At 38.7% G+C, this 18,351-nt stretch overlaps 1 long non-coding RNA gene across 8 annotated transcripts in view; it reads right to left on the reverse strand.

The window, feature by feature from the left end:
• The window catches only part of LOC103559432 (uncharacterized), a 102,852-nt gene that overhangs the window by 73,642 nt on the left and 10,859 nt on the right, over positions 1–18,351 (reverse strand). For all 8 annotated transcript variants that reach the window (XR_011542636.1, XR_011542635.1, XR_011542641.1 and 5 more), the window contains exon 2: positions 2,789–2,911. This is a non-coding gene — a long non-coding RNA (uncharacterized lncRNA). The remainder of the gene's footprint in view (positions 1–2,788; positions 2,912–18,351) is intronic.

The raw sequence follows: 18,351 nt of genomic DNA on the forward strand, positions 1-18,351 counted from the left end.
GTGGTGACAGACAAGAAATAATGTACAACTGAAATCTCTCATTGATGTGAACTATTATGAACTCAATAAAAAAAAATTTTAAAGAAAAGAAATCAAAATTTCCAAAATCCTAAATTGGTTTTAAAATACTCCAAACATTCTTTATACCCTTTACTACTTATCATGGCTATCCAAAAAATTGTATTCAATCAATAAGAAATATCAAGTTTACAAAGCATTGTACCCTATAGAGAATATTAAAACACTGGGAAACACCAGCAGATATTATGGGTAACATTGAAGTAACTTCACATTCAGACCTTCCAGCAAAGTGACAGGATAGCACTACACAGAATCATGTGTTGACAATTCTTATTTTGCTTCCAAAACTTATTATTTCTTGGAACACCATTCACAGAATTTATATAAAGCATACAATACATATAAACACATTAATATTTTATTTGTAAGAATGTCTCATCGTTAGCAACAGACAGGACCACAAATACATACATATAACCTGACAACAGCTGCAAGTGACACTAACTGATTAGATCCTCCTTTGTTCCCCTAGCCTAGAAATGTTGACCTTAACCTTCGACTGCAAGTCAATGCTTCCTTCTCTTACTTTCGACTTGACATCAGGGGACTCCTTTCAACCAATAACATCTTTGTGTCGATTGTTAGGCTTTAATTCTTACAGAAGAATTATAGTACATATTACCATTTTCTCTGAAAATGAGTACATATTATAGTACATATTACCATTTTCACTTCTGAAGGTTTGAAAAAACAAATAAGATAGACGAGAAAACCAAGAAATGCCAGGCACAGGTGATCCGCACATGGAAACACAACTCACATCGGGTCGCACCCCTCCTCATTCACCTCCATTGGGTGAACCACACATCACCTGATTATGTCATTCCCCTACATAAACCCTTCAAACTGCCCTTAAGACAAAGTCTGACTGACAAGTACAATGAGGGTGAAATTGTGAAAAAGCATTAACATCTGTTTCTCAGTTTTATGTTTCCAAGTAGATGACTTTCTACTAATTAGCCTGAGGTAACTATGGGTGAGGCGGGGTGGGGTGGACAGTAAAGGGTCACTGTGGATTATCAAATCAGGAATGTTTTTGGCATTCAAAATAGAACCCAGGTAAAGATTAAGAACCAGTCTTTGTTGAAGGATGAGGACATTTTTAAGAATTCCTTTAGCATACCAAGAAGCAACTCAGCCTCCACTTTCTAGACAACTCAGATCATAGATTTTTCCTTGCTGCAAAGATACTACCCCTTCCCCACTGAGAGCAAGGCCATGAGGTTTGTTACTTGAGGACAAGAGGAGAATGTAACAGAGCAGAATAAATATCCCTCTGGGAGAGAGGATTGTGGAAGAGGAAAATACACGAGATGGGGCATGTGGCTCCTGATCGTAAGCCCAGAGAGTGAGATAATTGAGGGGGCACTGAGAACAGGCCAGTGGTACGTGGGCTGCTACAAAAAGATCCTCTAGCAGCCCACCTATCCTAGCACCCACCTGCAAGGCAGCCACATCAAAGTAAACTGTGTAGTGCAGGCAGAGGGAAGGCTAAATTTTGTCTAACCAGACCTGCTTTTAGCTCTCGTGTGGGGCTAAATTCCCACATGCCACCCTTGGCCACACCCCAGTGGCTCAGGGTGACACAAAGCCAACAAAAGCCAAGGTAAGTCTCCTGAGACAGCCAAGGAGCACTACCTGTATCATATGACAAACTGAGAGACCTGAGTTTTACTTTCTCCCCAAGTTTGACTTCAGCTACAAATGCTTAAGGAGCACTAGGAAGAGTCACTGAGGAACCAAAGGTGGTAGAAACACACAGCAAGGCTCACCTTTACATTTAAATGTCGCCTGAGGGGAGATGGTGGGAAGAGAGAGGTGAGGGGCTCTGGAAGACCTATCATTTATCAGGAAAGCTACTGAGATTGAGGTACCCAAGACTAACATTCAGTCCTTCATACTCCCAGGATGAGAAGGTGCTTGTTGAAATATCAGAGCCATTTTAGAAAATAAATTCTATTTCTCTGTACACCTGAGTGTAATACAGGTGCAACCCTGCTACACAAGGCACACTATGGTTTGGGGCTACTTACCCACCTCAGCTTATCCCTTGCCTGCTCTCGCCTGTAGGCCCTCACCATCTAGGCTGACTCTCACCTCAGAAACATGCCGTTTCTTCTGCAGTGAGCCCTTTTCTTCTCTATTTTCACCTGGTTAAGTCCTACACACTCTTCATATATCACCTGAGAATCACTTCTTCCAAGAAGCTGATCCTTCAAGCTCCAGTTGCAAACCTTTCCTATGAGGTCCCATGACACCCTGCACTTCCATATTCTGGTACATATTGTGAAATGTGGATCAGTCTGATCTAATAACCTACTAGACTAGTCTCAGTGAGGGCCAGGATCCTGAAGGACACCATCTCCAAGGTAATTCATGTGACTCTGGGCATATAGTATACACTTGGACCTGCTGGTTCAACTATAATGTCTTTGAGAAGAAAAAAATATCGTAGCAAGCATCTTGTGGGCTCAGGGTCACCCTTGTAGCTCATAAGGTTTAGGATCCATGCCAATTTTAAGACTGGTTCTTAATTTCTCTGACTTAGAGGGGTTTAGGAGAGACATTTTACTCATTCTTATGGGGGTTCTTTCTTGCATAAGAGATGGAAATTTATTGCAAGCAAGATTGGAAAGATTAATGCTAAATAAATGATAGAGTAGTGCATACTTGCAAGAAAAAGCTAAAAAATCCATTTGAAGCTTACCTTTACAATGAATGTCAGCAATTACTTCATTCCTTTCCATGGTTTCTAATAGCTGTCTTACTTCTTCATTGTTTCCATTTCTGGCATGATGGAGAAGCCATTGCTCTGTTTCTGTGTTCATTTCTAGATTTAAAAAACAATAATATTGCTATTATCTAAGAACATAATTAGTTTGGGGACATCATCTTCTTATACAAAAAAAGAGAAAAATCATCTTCATTTTGCAGTTAATAAGACAGACACAAGAACTGATTAAATGAATCAGTTGCAGGGCCAGAACTTGACCCTGAGACTCCTTGCTCTTTGTAGTATTATAAAAGAGTGCACTAGACATTTGGGCAAGTTTCTCAATCTCTCAAAGCCTCAGTTTCCTCATGTGCAAAATACAACCAACCTCATGAGCACTTGTAAGACTGGGTTTATAAAAGCATTCTGTAAAATTACTTTGCAAATAGTTATTACAACATTAATAACTAGACAAAGTTAAAATATGGCCATTCATACAGAAATATCATAAGGCTGAAATGTAAATGAACACATTCAAAACCTGTGCAAAAAACCACTCTGAATAGAAAAACTAAATCATAGATAAGGAACCTGGAGTGACCATACTTAGAATTTTTTCTCTCTCATAATTTCTTATCAAGCCTCAAGCCAAATATAGAGGAATACAACCAAATCTAAAGCATGTATGTCAAAATGTTATGAACAGCAATTCCCAGAAGAAATACAAATTTTTCTTACTAATAATCAAATAAGTGCAAATAAATCAAACACACATGATATTATTTGCCTACCAGATTAGCAAGAATAAAAAAAGATTAAACATACTCAAGGCTGGCATGGACAGAAAACTGCTAATATAAACATAAATGCATACAATCTTTCATATGTTACAGGGGAAGTGTCAACAATTTGACAATATCAAATAAATTTCAAAATACACATACCCCTAAGGAAAGATTCTGGGAAGATAGCAGACTAAGAAAAACCAGGAATCTGACTCCCCATTAGACCACAATTGCAGTGGTAGAATCTCTGATGTAACTATTTTAGAACCCTGGGGTCTACTGAAGGTTTGCTACTACCCCGGGAAGACTCGGAAGGTAAATTGTGGTTACTGAGGTCCATTTCAGCTCTTAGCACAGTAGCAGCTACCCATCCCCCACCCCAGCCACGTGGCACCACCTGGGCACATGTTCCTGGAGCAGCTTGCAGGAACCAGGGTGGCTCCCTGTCCTCCAAATATCGGGGAGCTGGGCTCTGATCACGGATTGCTGCTTCTGATCACAGAGGTGCAGACAAAGACACAGGCAGCCATTGTTTTTGCACCTTCCCCCAGTGTTGCAAGCCCCTCCAGTAGGATGGACTTCCAGTGGATTTGTTCACTCTGTCATTTTGATGTTTTTTCTGCTTTAAAGAGTCAGACATTAAAGACTAGGACATTTAAAACCAACTACATATATAGGGAAAATTAAAACATGACTGCTCATGCCCACTGAAAGGTTCAGATAAGACCTGAGAAGACCTTAAGTTTATACCTCAGGCTGACCCTCAGCACAGACACAGCCTACCACAATGAAAAAAAATCAATCACAAAAAATTAGCAAAGTCTGGGTAAGAGGGAGAATCTGACTTCTAGAGTTACTACATTATTAGATTCAAATGCCTAGTTTTCAACAATAACAACAACAAATCACAAGGCATACAAAGAAACAGGAAAGTAGGGCCCATTGACAGGAAAAAAAAATAGATCAACAGAAACTGTCCCTGAAAAAGACCTGATGGCAGACATACTAGACAAAGATTTTAAAGCAACTGTCTTAAAGTTGCTCAAAAAAGGGGAAGACATAGAGAAAGCCAGGAAAATGTATGAACAAAATGAAAATAACAATAAAGAGATAGAAAACCTAAAAACATCCTGGAGCTGAAAAGTACAATAACTGGAATAAAAAACTTACTTGAGGGATTCAAAGGCAGATTTGAGTAGGTAGAAGAATCAGTGAGCTTGAAGACAGGACAATGGGAATTACTGAGTCTGAAGAACAGAAAGAAAAAAGATTGAAGAAAAATGAACAGAGCTTAAGGGACCTGTGGGACACCAACAAGGAGATGAACAAATGCATCATGGGAGTCCCAGAAAGAAAGAGAGATAAAATGGTAAATAGAATATTTGAATAAATAGCAGCTGAAAACTTCCAAGATTTGATAAAAGACATGAATATAAACATCCAAGAAGCTCAACAAACTCCAAGTAAAAGGAACTCAAAGAGATATATTATATAATCAAACATTCAAAAGACAAAGAGAAAATCTTGAGAGCAGCAAGAGAGAAGCAAATTATCACATGCGAAGGATCCTTGATAAGATTGTCAGCAGATTTCTCATCAGCAACTTTGGAGGCCAGAAGGCAGTGGACAGATATACTCAAACTGCTAAGAAAAAAAAAAACAGCTGTCAACCAAGAATCCTATATGTGGCAAAACTGCCCTCCAAAAGTGAGAGAGAAATTAAGACATTCCCAGAAAAACAAAAACTGAGAGAGTTTATTACCACTAGAGTCACCCTGCAAGAAATGCTCAAAGGAGTCCTGCAAGGTGAAATAAAAGGACACCAGACAGTAACTCAAAGCCATATGGAAAAATAAAGATCTCAATAAAGATAAATATATGAGCAATTATAAAAGCTAGTATTACTATAACAATGATTTGTAACTGCACTTTTTGTTTCCTGCATGATTTAAGAGACTAATACCTTTAAAGAAAAAAATGACTCATCTAAAAGCTAATAGTATTGTAACATTGGTTTGTAACTCCAAATCTTGTTTTCTACATAATTTAAGAGACTAATACCTTTAAAAAGAATTCTTACTTTGTCCTTTTAGGTACACAGTTTATAAAGATGTAATTGTATAACATCAACAACCAAAAGGGGTGGAGTCAGAACTCTAAAGAAATAAAGTTTTTGTATGGTATTGAAGTTAAGCTGGTACAAATTCAAATTAGTGTTATAACCTTTGGATATTAAATGTAATCTCCATGGTAACCCCAAAGAAAATAGCTATAGAATATATAAAAGGAAATGAGAAAGGAATTTAAACATTTCAGTACAAAAAAATCAACTAAACACAAAAGAGAGTAATGCAGTAAATGAGGGACAAAAAAGTAATATGGCATATGGAAAACAAATAGTAAAATGACAGAAGTCCCTTCTTATCAGTAATAACTTTAAATGTAAATGGATTAAACTCTTCAATCAAATTACAGATTGGCAGAATGGATAAAAAACATGATCCAACTATATTCTGTCTACAAGAAACTCACTTTAGATCTAAAGACACAGATTGAAAGTGAAAAGATGGAAAAAGATATTCCAAGCAAATAGTAACCAAAAGAGAGCAGGAGTAACTATATTAATATCATGCAAAATAGACTCAAAATCAAAAAAGGTTTTGAGAGACAAAGAAGGACATGACATACTAATAAAAGTCCAATACAGCAAGAAGATATAACAATTATAAACATTTATGCACCTAATGACAGTTCATCAAAATATAAGAAGCAAAAACTAACAGAGTTGAACGAAGAAACATTTCTACAATAATAGTTGGAAATCTCAATACCCTACTCACAAGAATGGATAGGACAACCAGACAAAAGATAAGTAAGGAAACAAAGGACTTAACACAATAAACGAACTAAATCTAACAGACATATACACAACGCTCTACCCAACAATAGCGTACACATTCTTCTCAAGGGCATATGGGACATTTTCCAGGATAGACCAAATGTTAGGCCACAAATTAAATCTCAACAGATTTTAAAAGAGAGATATCACAAAGTATCTTTTCCAACCACAACAGGATGATGTTAGGAATCAATAACTGAAGGAAAAGTGGAAAATTCAAAAGTTGAGGAAATTAAACAACATACTTTAAAACAACCAATGGATCAAAGAATAAATCACAAAAGAAATTAGAAAATATTTAGAGATGAATGAAAATGAAAACAAGATATACCAAAACTTATGAGACACAACAAAAATAGCGTTAAGGGGGAAATTTATAGCTATAAATGTTCACATTAAAAAACATAAAAGACCTCAAAATAACAACTTAACTTTGCAACTTAAGGAACTAGAAAAAGAAGAACTAAACCCAAAGCTAGCAGAAGGAAGGAAATAATAAATATTAGAGCAGAGATAAACAAAACAGTGAATAGAAAAACAGTAGAGAAAAAATAAATGAAAACAAAAGTTGGCTCTTTGAAAGAAATCAACAAAATTGACAAACCTTAGCTAGACTAACAAAAAGACTCAAATTACTAAAATCAGAAATGAAAGTGGGGACAGTACTACCAATTCTACAGGAATGAAAAGAATTATAAGAGAGTCCTGTGAAAAATTATGCACCAACAAACTGGATAACCTACATGAAATGGACATACTCCTAGAAACACAAAACCTATCAAGACTAAATAAAGAAGAAATAGAAAAATCTGAATAGACCTATAACTAGTAAGGAGATTGAATCAGTGATCAAAAATCTCCCAACAAACGAAATCTCCCTGGACTTGATTGCTTCACCGGAGAAATCTACTGAACATTTAAGGAAGAACTTATGTCAACCTTTCGCAAATTTTCCCAAAAAATTGAAAAAGAGAGAACATTTCTGAAAGCATTCCATGAGGCCAGCATTACCCTGATAGCAAAGCCAGGAAAAGACACTACAAGAAAATTACAGACCAATAGTCCTTGTGAACATTGATGCAAAAATTCTGAACAAAATAGTAGCAAACCAAATTCAGCAATCTATTAAAAGGAATATATACCATGACCAAGTGGGATTCATTCTTGGAATGTAAAGATAGTTCAATACATGAAAACTTCTCAGTGTAATACACCACATTAAGAAAATGAAGGGAAAAAATCATGATCACCTCAATTGATGCAGAAAAAAGCATTTGACAAAATCCAATACCCTTTCATGATAAAAACATTCAATAAACTAGGAATAGAAGGAAATGACCTCAACATAATAAAAACTATATATGAAAAACCCACAGCTAAAATCATACTCAATGGTGAAAGACTGAAAGCTTTTCCTCTAAGATCAGGAACAAGGGAAGGATGCCCACTTTCATCAGTTCTATTCAACACAATACTGTAAGTTCTAGCCAGAGGAACTGGCAAGAAAAATTTAAAAAGGCATCAAAATTGGAAAGCAAGAAGTAAAATTATATCTCTTTGCAGATGACATGATCTTTTATGTAGAAAACCCTAAAGATCCCGTAAAAATGCTGTTAGAAATAACAAGTTAATTCAGGAAAGTATGAGGATACAAAGTCAACACACAACTCAGTTGCATTTCTACACACTAACAATAAAAAATCTGAAAAAAACCCCGCAAAACCGATTCCATTTACAACAGCATCAAAAAGAATAAAATACTGGGGCCAGCACAGTGGCACAGTGGTTAAGTTCGCACATTCCACTTCGGTGGCCCAGGGTTCACCAGTTCGGATCCTGGGTGTGGACCTACACACTGCTTGTCAAGCCATGCTGTGGCTTATGTGGTAGGCATCCCACATATAAAGTAGAGGAAGATGGGCACAGATGTTAGCTCAGGGCCAGTTTTCCTTAGTAAAAAAGAGGAGGATTGGCAGCAGATGTTAGCTCAGGGCTAATCTTCCTCAAAGGAAAAACAAAAAGAATAAAATACTTAGGAATTAATGTAACCAAGAAGATGAAAGACTTCTACAATGAAAACTACAAAACATTGTGAAAGAAATGAAAGAAGGCATAAGTAAATATACACACATCCCATATTCATGGATTGGAAGACTTTGTTAAAGTACTAAACTTTAAATTTAATTTAAATTTAAAATGCCAATACTATCCAAAGAGATCGACAGACTCATTGCAATCCCTATCAAAACCCCAATGATGTTTTCTGCAGAAATAAAAAGCCCATCCTAAAATTCATATGGAATCTCAAGGGACCATAAATAGCCAAAATAATCCTGAAGAAGTACAGCAAAGCTGGAGCACTCACACTTCCTGATTTCAAAAGTTACTACAAAGCCACTGCAACAAAAGTAATGTGGTAGTGGGATAAAGACAGGCATACAGAACAATAAAATAGAAGAGAGAAGCCAAAAATAAACCCTTGCATATGGGTGCCAAGATCATTCAATGAGAAAAGGACAGTCTTTTCAACAAATGGTGATAGGAAAACTGAAAATCCACATGCAAAAGAAAGAAGTTGAACCTTTACCTAACACCATATTCAAAAATTAATTCAAAGTGGGTCAAAGATCTAAATGTAAGACCTGAAACAATAAAACTCTTAGAAGAAAACATAGAATAAAAGGTTTTGACATTGGATTTGGCAATGATTTCTTGGATGGGACACAAAATGCACAGATAACAAATGAAAAAATAGACAAATTAGACTTCATGAAAATTTTAAAATTCCATGCATCAAAAAAAACTATCAGGACCAGCCCTGGTGGCCTAATGGTTAAATTTGGCGCATTCTGCTTTGGTGGCCTGGGTTAGGTTCCTTGGCACAGACCTACACCACTCATCTGTCAGTGGCCATGCTGTGGCGGCAGCTCACGTACAAAAAGAGGCAGATTGGCAACACATTAGCTCAGGGCAAATCTTCCTCAGCAAAAACAAACAAACAAAAACTATCAACGGAGTTAAAAGGCAACCCACAAAATGAGAGAAAATATTTGCAAATCATATATCTTATATCATATATCCAAAATATATAGAGAACTTCTAAAACTCAATGAAAAACAACCCAATTCAAAAATGGGCAAAGTTGGGGCCAGCCCAGTGGCGTAGTGGTTAAGTTTGCATGCTCTGCTTCAGCAGCTTGGGGCTTGCAGGTTCAGATCCTGGGCATGGACCTAGCACTGCTCATCAAGCCATGCTGAGGCAGCATCCCAGATAAAATAGAGGCAGATTGGCACAGATGTTAGCTCAATGACAATCTTCCTCAAGCAAAAAACAAAAAGAGGAAGGTTGGCAACAGATGTTACCTCAGGGCCAAACTTCCTCACCAAAAAAAAAAAATAGCCAAAGTACTTAAATAGATATTTCTCCAATGAAGATAAACAAATGGCTAATAAGCATGTGAAAAAATGCTCAACATCACTAATCATTAGGGAAATGCAAATAAAACTACAATGAGATCCCACCTCACACCCATTAGGAAGGTTACTATGAAAAAAACAGAAAATGACAAGAGTTGGCATGGATCTGGAGAAATTAGAACCTTTGTGCACTGTTAGTAGGAATGTAAAATGGTACAGCTACTGTGCAAAACAATACAATGATTACTCAAAAAATTAAAAATAGAGGAAGATCCAAGATGGCACCGTGAGTAGTCCTCTTTGTCTCTCACCCTTCGAGTCTACAATTATTTGGACACTCATCGCTTAACAAAGGATATCCAGATAGCATCTCAGGACGTCTGAGAGACCCACGCAACTATACATCGGAAGGCGGACGGACTTCCCTCCGGGAGGAGGTGGAGATAGGTGAAAACTCTCCAACCCTGACCGAACAGCCTAGTACCTGCAAGTGGCTTTCTTCCAACAGACGCCCCCAGAAGATCAACACACACCTAGGGCAGGAGCGAGCACACACCAGAGGAGCGATGGTGGAAACAGGTGACCAGAACCCTACCTAAACCCCTCGCAATTACTCCTAAATGCAGAGGGAAACTGTAGAGTTACACACTTGAGCCCGCGGGGAGAGTCTCGCCCCGCCATTGGTGCGGAGATCTTGCCTGGTGTCCACGGCGCCCGGAGGGTCCCAGAGAGAATCACAGAGGGCATGGCGGCCCCCAGCTGCCGTTGCCCGCCCAGCAGGGCAAGGGATTGCCAGAGATCTTGGAGAGGACTGGGGCTGGGTGAAGCTCCAGAGGCCGGCTCCATGGCCCGGGGTGGAAGCTCCAGAGTTCCGCCCCGGCAGCAGACAAAACTCTCTGTCTGCCATTAGCGGAGGGGCCACGCCCAGCATTCACAACTCCGGGAAAGTCCCGGAGAGAATCCCAGAGGGTGAGGCAACCCCCAGCTGCCATTGCCTGCCCCATGGGGCAAGGGATTGCCGGAGATCTTGGAGAGGACTGGGGCTGGGTGGAGCTCCAGAGGCCGGCTCCACGGCCTAGGGGGAAGCTCCAGAGTTCCGCCCGGGCAGCAGACAAAATTCTCTGTCTGCCATTAGAGGAGGGGCCACACCCAGCATCCACAACACTGGGAGGGTCCCGGAGAGGAGAATATCAGGCAGGGCAGCAGCTGACCAGCTACCACTGAAATCAGGATCTCAGGCTATCCCCCAGTCAGGGCAAAGGGCTCCCCGAGTTCCTGGGGAACAGGACTGGGGCTGGGTGGAGTTCGAGCGACCCGGCTCCGTAGCCTAGGGGGAAACCCTACAGGCTCACAGCAGCCTCAGCGAAAGCCTCTGCACAGCACTAGTAGAGAGCACCCAACCGGCAGGCACAAGGCTGGAAGACCCCGGGACAAAAGTAGCATAGCTAGGTGAGCTAACCACAGACTGTAGAAGATGCCAATAGCTCTGCTGCGACCCATAGTGGATAAGTGAGATTTTGTGGGTGCCGACAGTGACGGAGCGGCAAATGTAAGTGATCGTACCCCTGGCCGCTGGAAAAGCCCATAACACCATTGCAGACCCCAAGGAGGGAGCACGTCTAGGTGGGCTGCAACAGTAGGCACCAGCAGCCTGAAGGCCCCTGTGACAGCCCCCATGGCAGAAGAGGGAATCCAAAGGACCACTGTGACTACGAGGAGGGGCCCAGGCCCAGTTAGCAACTGCGGATAGGGTTCCTGGTTGGTGCAGTATAAACAGCTGCTCCCCCACCACACCAGCAGAAACAAGTGGAAGGAGCAACTAATCTCTATCTCTATGCGGAGGCACAAATCTACAACATCAAGCAATATGAAAAAATACATGAAATCTCCAGAACAGAAGGAAAACAACAAATACACAGACAACAATCCCAAAGAAAATGAAATATATAACCTAAATGATGATGACTTCAAAACAGCCATCATTAAAATACTCAATGAGTTAAGAGAGAATTCAGATAGACAACTCAACGAGTTCAGGAGCTATGTCACAAAAGAGTTTGATACGATAAAGAAGAACCAAACAGAAATTCTGGAAATGAAGAACACAATAGAGGAGATTAAGAAAAATCTAGATGCACTGAACAGTAGGGCCAATAATATGGAGGAAAGAATTAGCAATTTGGAAGATGGCAATATAGAAACGCTGCAGACAGAGGAGGAGAGAGAAGTAAGACTAAAAAGAAATGAAGAAACTCTCCGAGAATTATCAGACACAATTAGGAGATGCAACGTAAGGATTATAGGTATACCAGAGGGAGAAGAGGAGAAAGGGGCAGAAAGCCTCAAAGAAATAATGGCTGAGAACTTCCCAAATCTGGTGAAAGATGGATCTTCAGCTGACAGAAGCCAATAGATCTCCAAACTTTATCAATGCAAGAAGACCAACCCCACAGCATATAGTAGTGAAGCTAGCAAAAGTCAATGACAAGGAGAAAATACTAAGGACAGCTAGGCAAAAGAAACTAACCTACAAAGGAACCCCCATCAGGCTATCAGCAGATTTCTCAGCAGAAACTTTACAGGCTAGAAGAGAGTGGAATGATATATTCAAAAATCTGAAGGACAAAAACCTACAGCTGAGAATTCTCTACCCAGCGAAAATATCCTTCAAATACGATGGAGAAATAAAAACTTTCCCAGATAAACAAAAATTAAGGGAGTTCATTGCCACAAAACCTCCTCTTCAGGAAATCCTCAGGAAAACCCTCATTCCTGAAAAATCAAAAAAAGGAAAGGGGCTACAAAACCAAGAGCAGAGGAGATAAGTAGAAGGACAACAACAGAGAGTAGCAGCTCTACATCAGAACAGATTAAACCATGGGACGACAAACAAAGGAAATTGAAGAAAACTGGAAAACAAGACATAAAATGGTAGTGGTAGGCCCCCACATCTCAATAATCACTCTAAATGTAAATGGATTGAACTCCCCGATCAAAAGACACAGAGTGGCAGGATGGAACAAAGAACAAGACCCAACAATATGCTGCCTCCAGGAAACACACCTCAGCCCCAAAGACAAACACAGACTCAGAGTGAAGGGATGGAGAACAATACTCCAAGCTAATAATGAACAAAAGAAAGCAGGTGTCTCTATACTAATATCAGACAAGGTAGACTTCAAAGCAAAACAGATAAAGAAAGACAAAGAGGGACAGTATATAATGATAAAAGGGACTCTCCACCAAGAAGACATAACACTTATAAATATATACGCACCCAACACAGGAGCACCAAAATTTGTAAAGCAACTCTTAACAGAACTAAAAGAAGACATCAACGACAATACAATAATAGTAGGGGACCTCAACACACCATTAACACCAATGGACAGAACATCCAGAAAGAAAATCAACAAGGAAATAATAGAATTAAATGAAAAAGTAGACCAGATGGACTTAATAGATATATATAGAACACTTCATCCAAAAACAGCAGGTTACACATTCTTCTCAAGTGCACATGGAACATTCTCAAGGATTGACCATATTTTGGGAACCAAAGCAAACATCAATAAATACAAGAGAGTTGAAATAATATCAAGCATCTTTTCTGATCATAATGCTATGAAACTAGAAATCAACTACAAGAAAAAAGCAGAGAAAGGTGCAAAAATGTGGAGACTAAACAACATGCTTCTGAACAAACAATGGATTATTGAAGAAATTAAAGAAGAAATCAAATATTATCTGGAGACAAATGAAAATGAGAACACGACATACCAAATCATTTGGGATGCAGCAAAAGCAGTCCTAAGAGGGAAATTCATCGCAATACAGGCTCACCTCACTAAACAAGAAAAAGCTCACATAAGCAACCTCAAACGACACCTAACAGAACTAGAAAAAGAAGAACAAACAAAGCCCAGAGTCAGTAGAAGGAGGGAAATAATAAAAATAAGAGCAGAAATAAACGATATTGAAACAAAAAAGACAGTAGAAAGGATCAATGAAACAAAGAGTTGGTTCTTCGAAAAAATTAACAAAATCGACAAACCTTTAGCCAGACTCACCAAGAAAAGAAGAGAGAAATCTCAAATAAATAAAATTAGGAATGAGAGAGGAGAAATCACAACAGATACCAATGAAATACAAGGGATCATAAGAGAATACTATGAAAAACTATATGCCAACAAATTGAACAACCTGGAAGAAATGGACAACTTCCTAGACTCCTACAACCTCCCCAAACTGAATCAGGAAGAAATGGAGAATCTGAATAGGCCAATCACAAGTAAGGAAATAGAAACAGTAATCAAAAACCTCCCCAAAAATAAGAGTCCAGGACCAGACGGCTTCTCTGGAGAATTCTACCAAACATTCAAAGAAGACTTAATACCTATTCTTCTCAAACTATTCCAGAAAATTGAGGAAGATGGAGTACTCCCTACAACATTCTATGAAGCCAACATCACTCTGATCCCCAAACCTGACAAGGACAACACAAAGAAGGAGAACTACAAGCTGATATCACTGATGAACATAGATGCAAAAATCCTCAACAAAATTCTTGCAAACTGAATACAGCAATACATCAAAAAGATTATACACCATGATCAAGTGGGATTTATACCAGGGACACAGGGATGGTTCAACATCTGCAAGTCAATCAACGTGATACACTACATCAACAAAATGAAAAACAAAAACCACATGATCATCTCAATAGATGCAGAGAAAGCATTTACAAGATCCAACACCATTTATGATAAAAACCCTGAATAAAATGGGTATAGAAGGAAAGTACCTCAACATAATAAAGGCCATATATGACAAACCCACAGACAACATCATACTCAATGGACAAAAACTGAAAGCCATCCCTCTGAGGACAGGAACAAGACAAGGGTGCCCACTCTCACCACTCCTATTCAACATAGTACTGGAGGTGTTGGCCAGAGCATTCAGCAGGAAAAAGAAATAAAAGGAATCCAAATAGGTAATGAAGAAGTAAAACTCTCGCTGTTTGCAGACGACATGATCTTATATATAGAAAACCCCAAAGAATCCACAGAAAAACTATTAGAAATAATCAACAACTACAGCAAAGTAGCAGGGTATAAAATCAACATACATAAATCAGTAGCATTTCTATACACTAACAATGAACTAACAGAAAAAGAACTCAAGAATTCAATCCCATTCACAATCGCAACGAAAAGAATAAAATACCTTGGGATAAACTTAACCAAGGAAGTGAAGGATCTATACAATGAAAACTACAAGACTTTCTTGAAAGAAATTGACGACGACATACAGAGATGGAAAGACATTCCATGCACATGGATTGGAAGAATAAACATAGTTAAAATGTCCATACTACCTAAAGCAATCTACAGATTCAATGTTATCCCAATCAGAATCCCAAGAACATTCTTCACAGAAATTGAACAAAGAATCCTAAAACTCATATGGGGCAACAAAAGACCACGAATTGCTAAAGCAATCCTGAGCAAGAAAAACAAAGCCGGCGGAATCACAATCCCTGATTTCAAAACATACTACAAAGCTACAGTGATCAAAACAGCATGGTACTGGTACAAAAACAGGTCCACAGATCAATGGAACAGAATTGAAAGCCCAGAGATAAAACCACACATCTATGGACAGCTAATCTTCGACAAAGGAGCAGAGGGCCTACAATGGAGAAAAGAAAGTCTCTTCAACAAATGGTGCTGGAAAAACTGGACAGCCACATGCAAAAGACTGAAAATTGACCATTCTTTTTCACCACACACTAAAATAAACTCAAAATAGATCAAAGACCTAAAGATTAGGCCGGAAACAATAAGTCTTCTAGAAGAGAATATAGGCAGTACACTCTTTGACATCAGTTTCAAAAGAATCTTTTCGGACACTGTAACTCCTCAGTTGAGGAAAACAATAGAAAGAATAAACAAATGGGACTTCATCAGACTAAAGAGCTTCTTCAAGGCAAGGGAAAACAGGATTGAAACAAAAAACAGCTCACTAATTGGGAAAAAATATTTACAAGCCACTTATCCGGCAAAGGGTTAATCTCCATAATATACAAAGAACTCACACGGCTTAACAACAAAAAAACAAACAACCCGATCAAAAAATGGGCAGAGGACATGAACAGACATTTCTCAAAAGAAGATATAAATATGGCCAATAGACACATGAAAAGATGTTCATCATCGCTAATCATCAGGGAAATGCAAATCAAAACTACACTAAGATATCACCTTACACCTGTTAGATTGGCAAAAACATCCAAAACCAAGAGCGACAAATGTTGGAGAGGTTGTAGAGAAAAAGGAACCCTCATACACTGTTGGTGGGAATGCAAACTGGTACGGCCACTATGGAAAACAGTATGGAGATTTCTCAAAAAGTTAAAAATAGAAATACCCTATGACCCAGCCATCCCATTACTGGGTGTCTATCCTAAGAACCTGAAATCACAAATCCCAAGAGTCCTTTGAACCTCTATGTTCATCGCAGCATTATTTACAATAGCCAAGACGTGGAACCAGCCTACATGCCCAGAAACTGATGAGTGGATAAAGAAGATATGGTATATATACACAATGGAATACTACTCAGCCATAAAAAAGACAAAATTGGCCCATTCGCAGCAACGTGGATGGACCTCGAGGGTATTATGTTAAGTGAAATAAGCCAGTCAGAGAAAGACGAACTCTATATGACTCCACTCATAGGTGGAAGTTAACATATTGACAAGGAGATCTGATCGGTGGTTACCAGGGAAAAGGGGGGGGGTGGGGGAGGGCACAAAGGGGGAAGAGGTGTACCCACAACATGACTAACAATAATGTACAACTGAAATCTCACAAGGTTGTAATCTATCATAACATTAATAAAAAAAAAATTAAAAATAGAATTACCATATGATCCAGCAATTCTACTTCTGGGTACACACCCAAAAGAATTCAAAGTGGGGTCTCAAAGAGATATTTGTACATCTGTGTTCATAGCAGCATTATTCATAATAGTTTAAAAAAAAAAAAAGGAAACAAGCCAAGTGTCCATCAGTGAATAAATGGATAAGCAAAATGTGGCATCTATCCTACAGAAACATTTACACAAGATTACTTGATAAGTTTGATCATAAGGATTGCATTATTTACAACAGTAAAAAAGGTAGGAAAAAATCCATGTCCATCAACAGGGGACTGTTAAATAAGTCCTCTACAAAGACTGAAAGAGACGGTCTACAGACTGGAGGATGGAAGACAGAGTTGACGGCATGGTTTCAAAAATATCAGTCTATGCATAGTGAACACCATGACCCCCAGAATCTCTTCCTCTAATCAGCATTCCTAATGCTGACAAGTCAGGTTCTACCCTCTTGGAGGAGACTAACCAGCTATAGTCCCTAAAGTAGAACATATTCCCGGAACGCATAGGAGCTCCTAGCAAATGGGCAGGCCAGATGAACCTTACAGTGAAGTTGGCAGCCAGTAAGGTCCACCTATTTTCTCAGTTTCCATTCAGCTTTCCACATCCCCATTCTTAAACAAGAGCCAATAGCCAAGGATGACAAGACTTCTGAATAAAACCTCTAAAATGTGAAAGAGAGTCCAAAATCAAACAGGGAAGAAAAGCAACTTGAAGAAAACAAATTATTCAGAGAAAAATTTTAAATATAAAAACTAATAACCTTAGAGAATAAAAAATATTATATTCTGAAACAGAAACAAGAAGCTATAGTAAAATATAAATAAAGAAAAAAGAACTTGGCATATTAAAAACGATAGCAAAAGTAAAAAGTTCTATAAAAGAGCTGGAAAATAAGGTTGAAAATATCTCCTCAAAAATAAAGCTGTTGAGAAAAACAGGAGAGAAAATAAGAGAATTAAGAGGACTGGCCCAAGAGTTTGAATATCCAAATAACAGAAGTTCTAGAAAAAGAAACCAGAGAGGGAGGGAATAAAGAAATAAATCAAGAAAATTTTACAGAATTAAAGAGCCCAATGAGAGACAATAATTCTGGAAATTTTCTGGTTTATAGACGAAAGAGACTCCGACCAAGGCACGTCATCATGAAACTTTCTAACTCTGGAAACAAAGAAGATTCTATAAGCCTCCAGGGAAGAAAAAATACGATAATAAACAACAGAGCAGAAACCAAATAATTTTGACTTCTCAACCTCAGCAAAAGCTGCTAAAACATAATAAAGCAAGGCCCCAAAGTTCAGGAGGAAAATTATTTCCAACCCCAAATGTTATAACCAGCCAATCAAAAGTAGAGGTAGAATAAAGACATTTTTAGACATGCAAGGACAAAAATTTACTTCCCACGCATCATTTCTCAGGAATGTATCGGAGGACATGGTCCACCAAAACTTATAAACCACGAAAGAAAGATGCGGGACACAGAAGACGAACAAAGGGAATTCCCAGAGTGAAGGC

This window comes from Equus przewalskii, chromosome 7, assembly GCF_037783145.1.
Source record: "Equus przewalskii isolate Varuska chromosome 7, EquPr2, whole genome shotgun sequence".
Taxonomy (NCBI): Eukaryota; Metazoa; Chordata; class Mammalia; order Perissodactyla; family Equidae; genus Equus; species Equus przewalskii.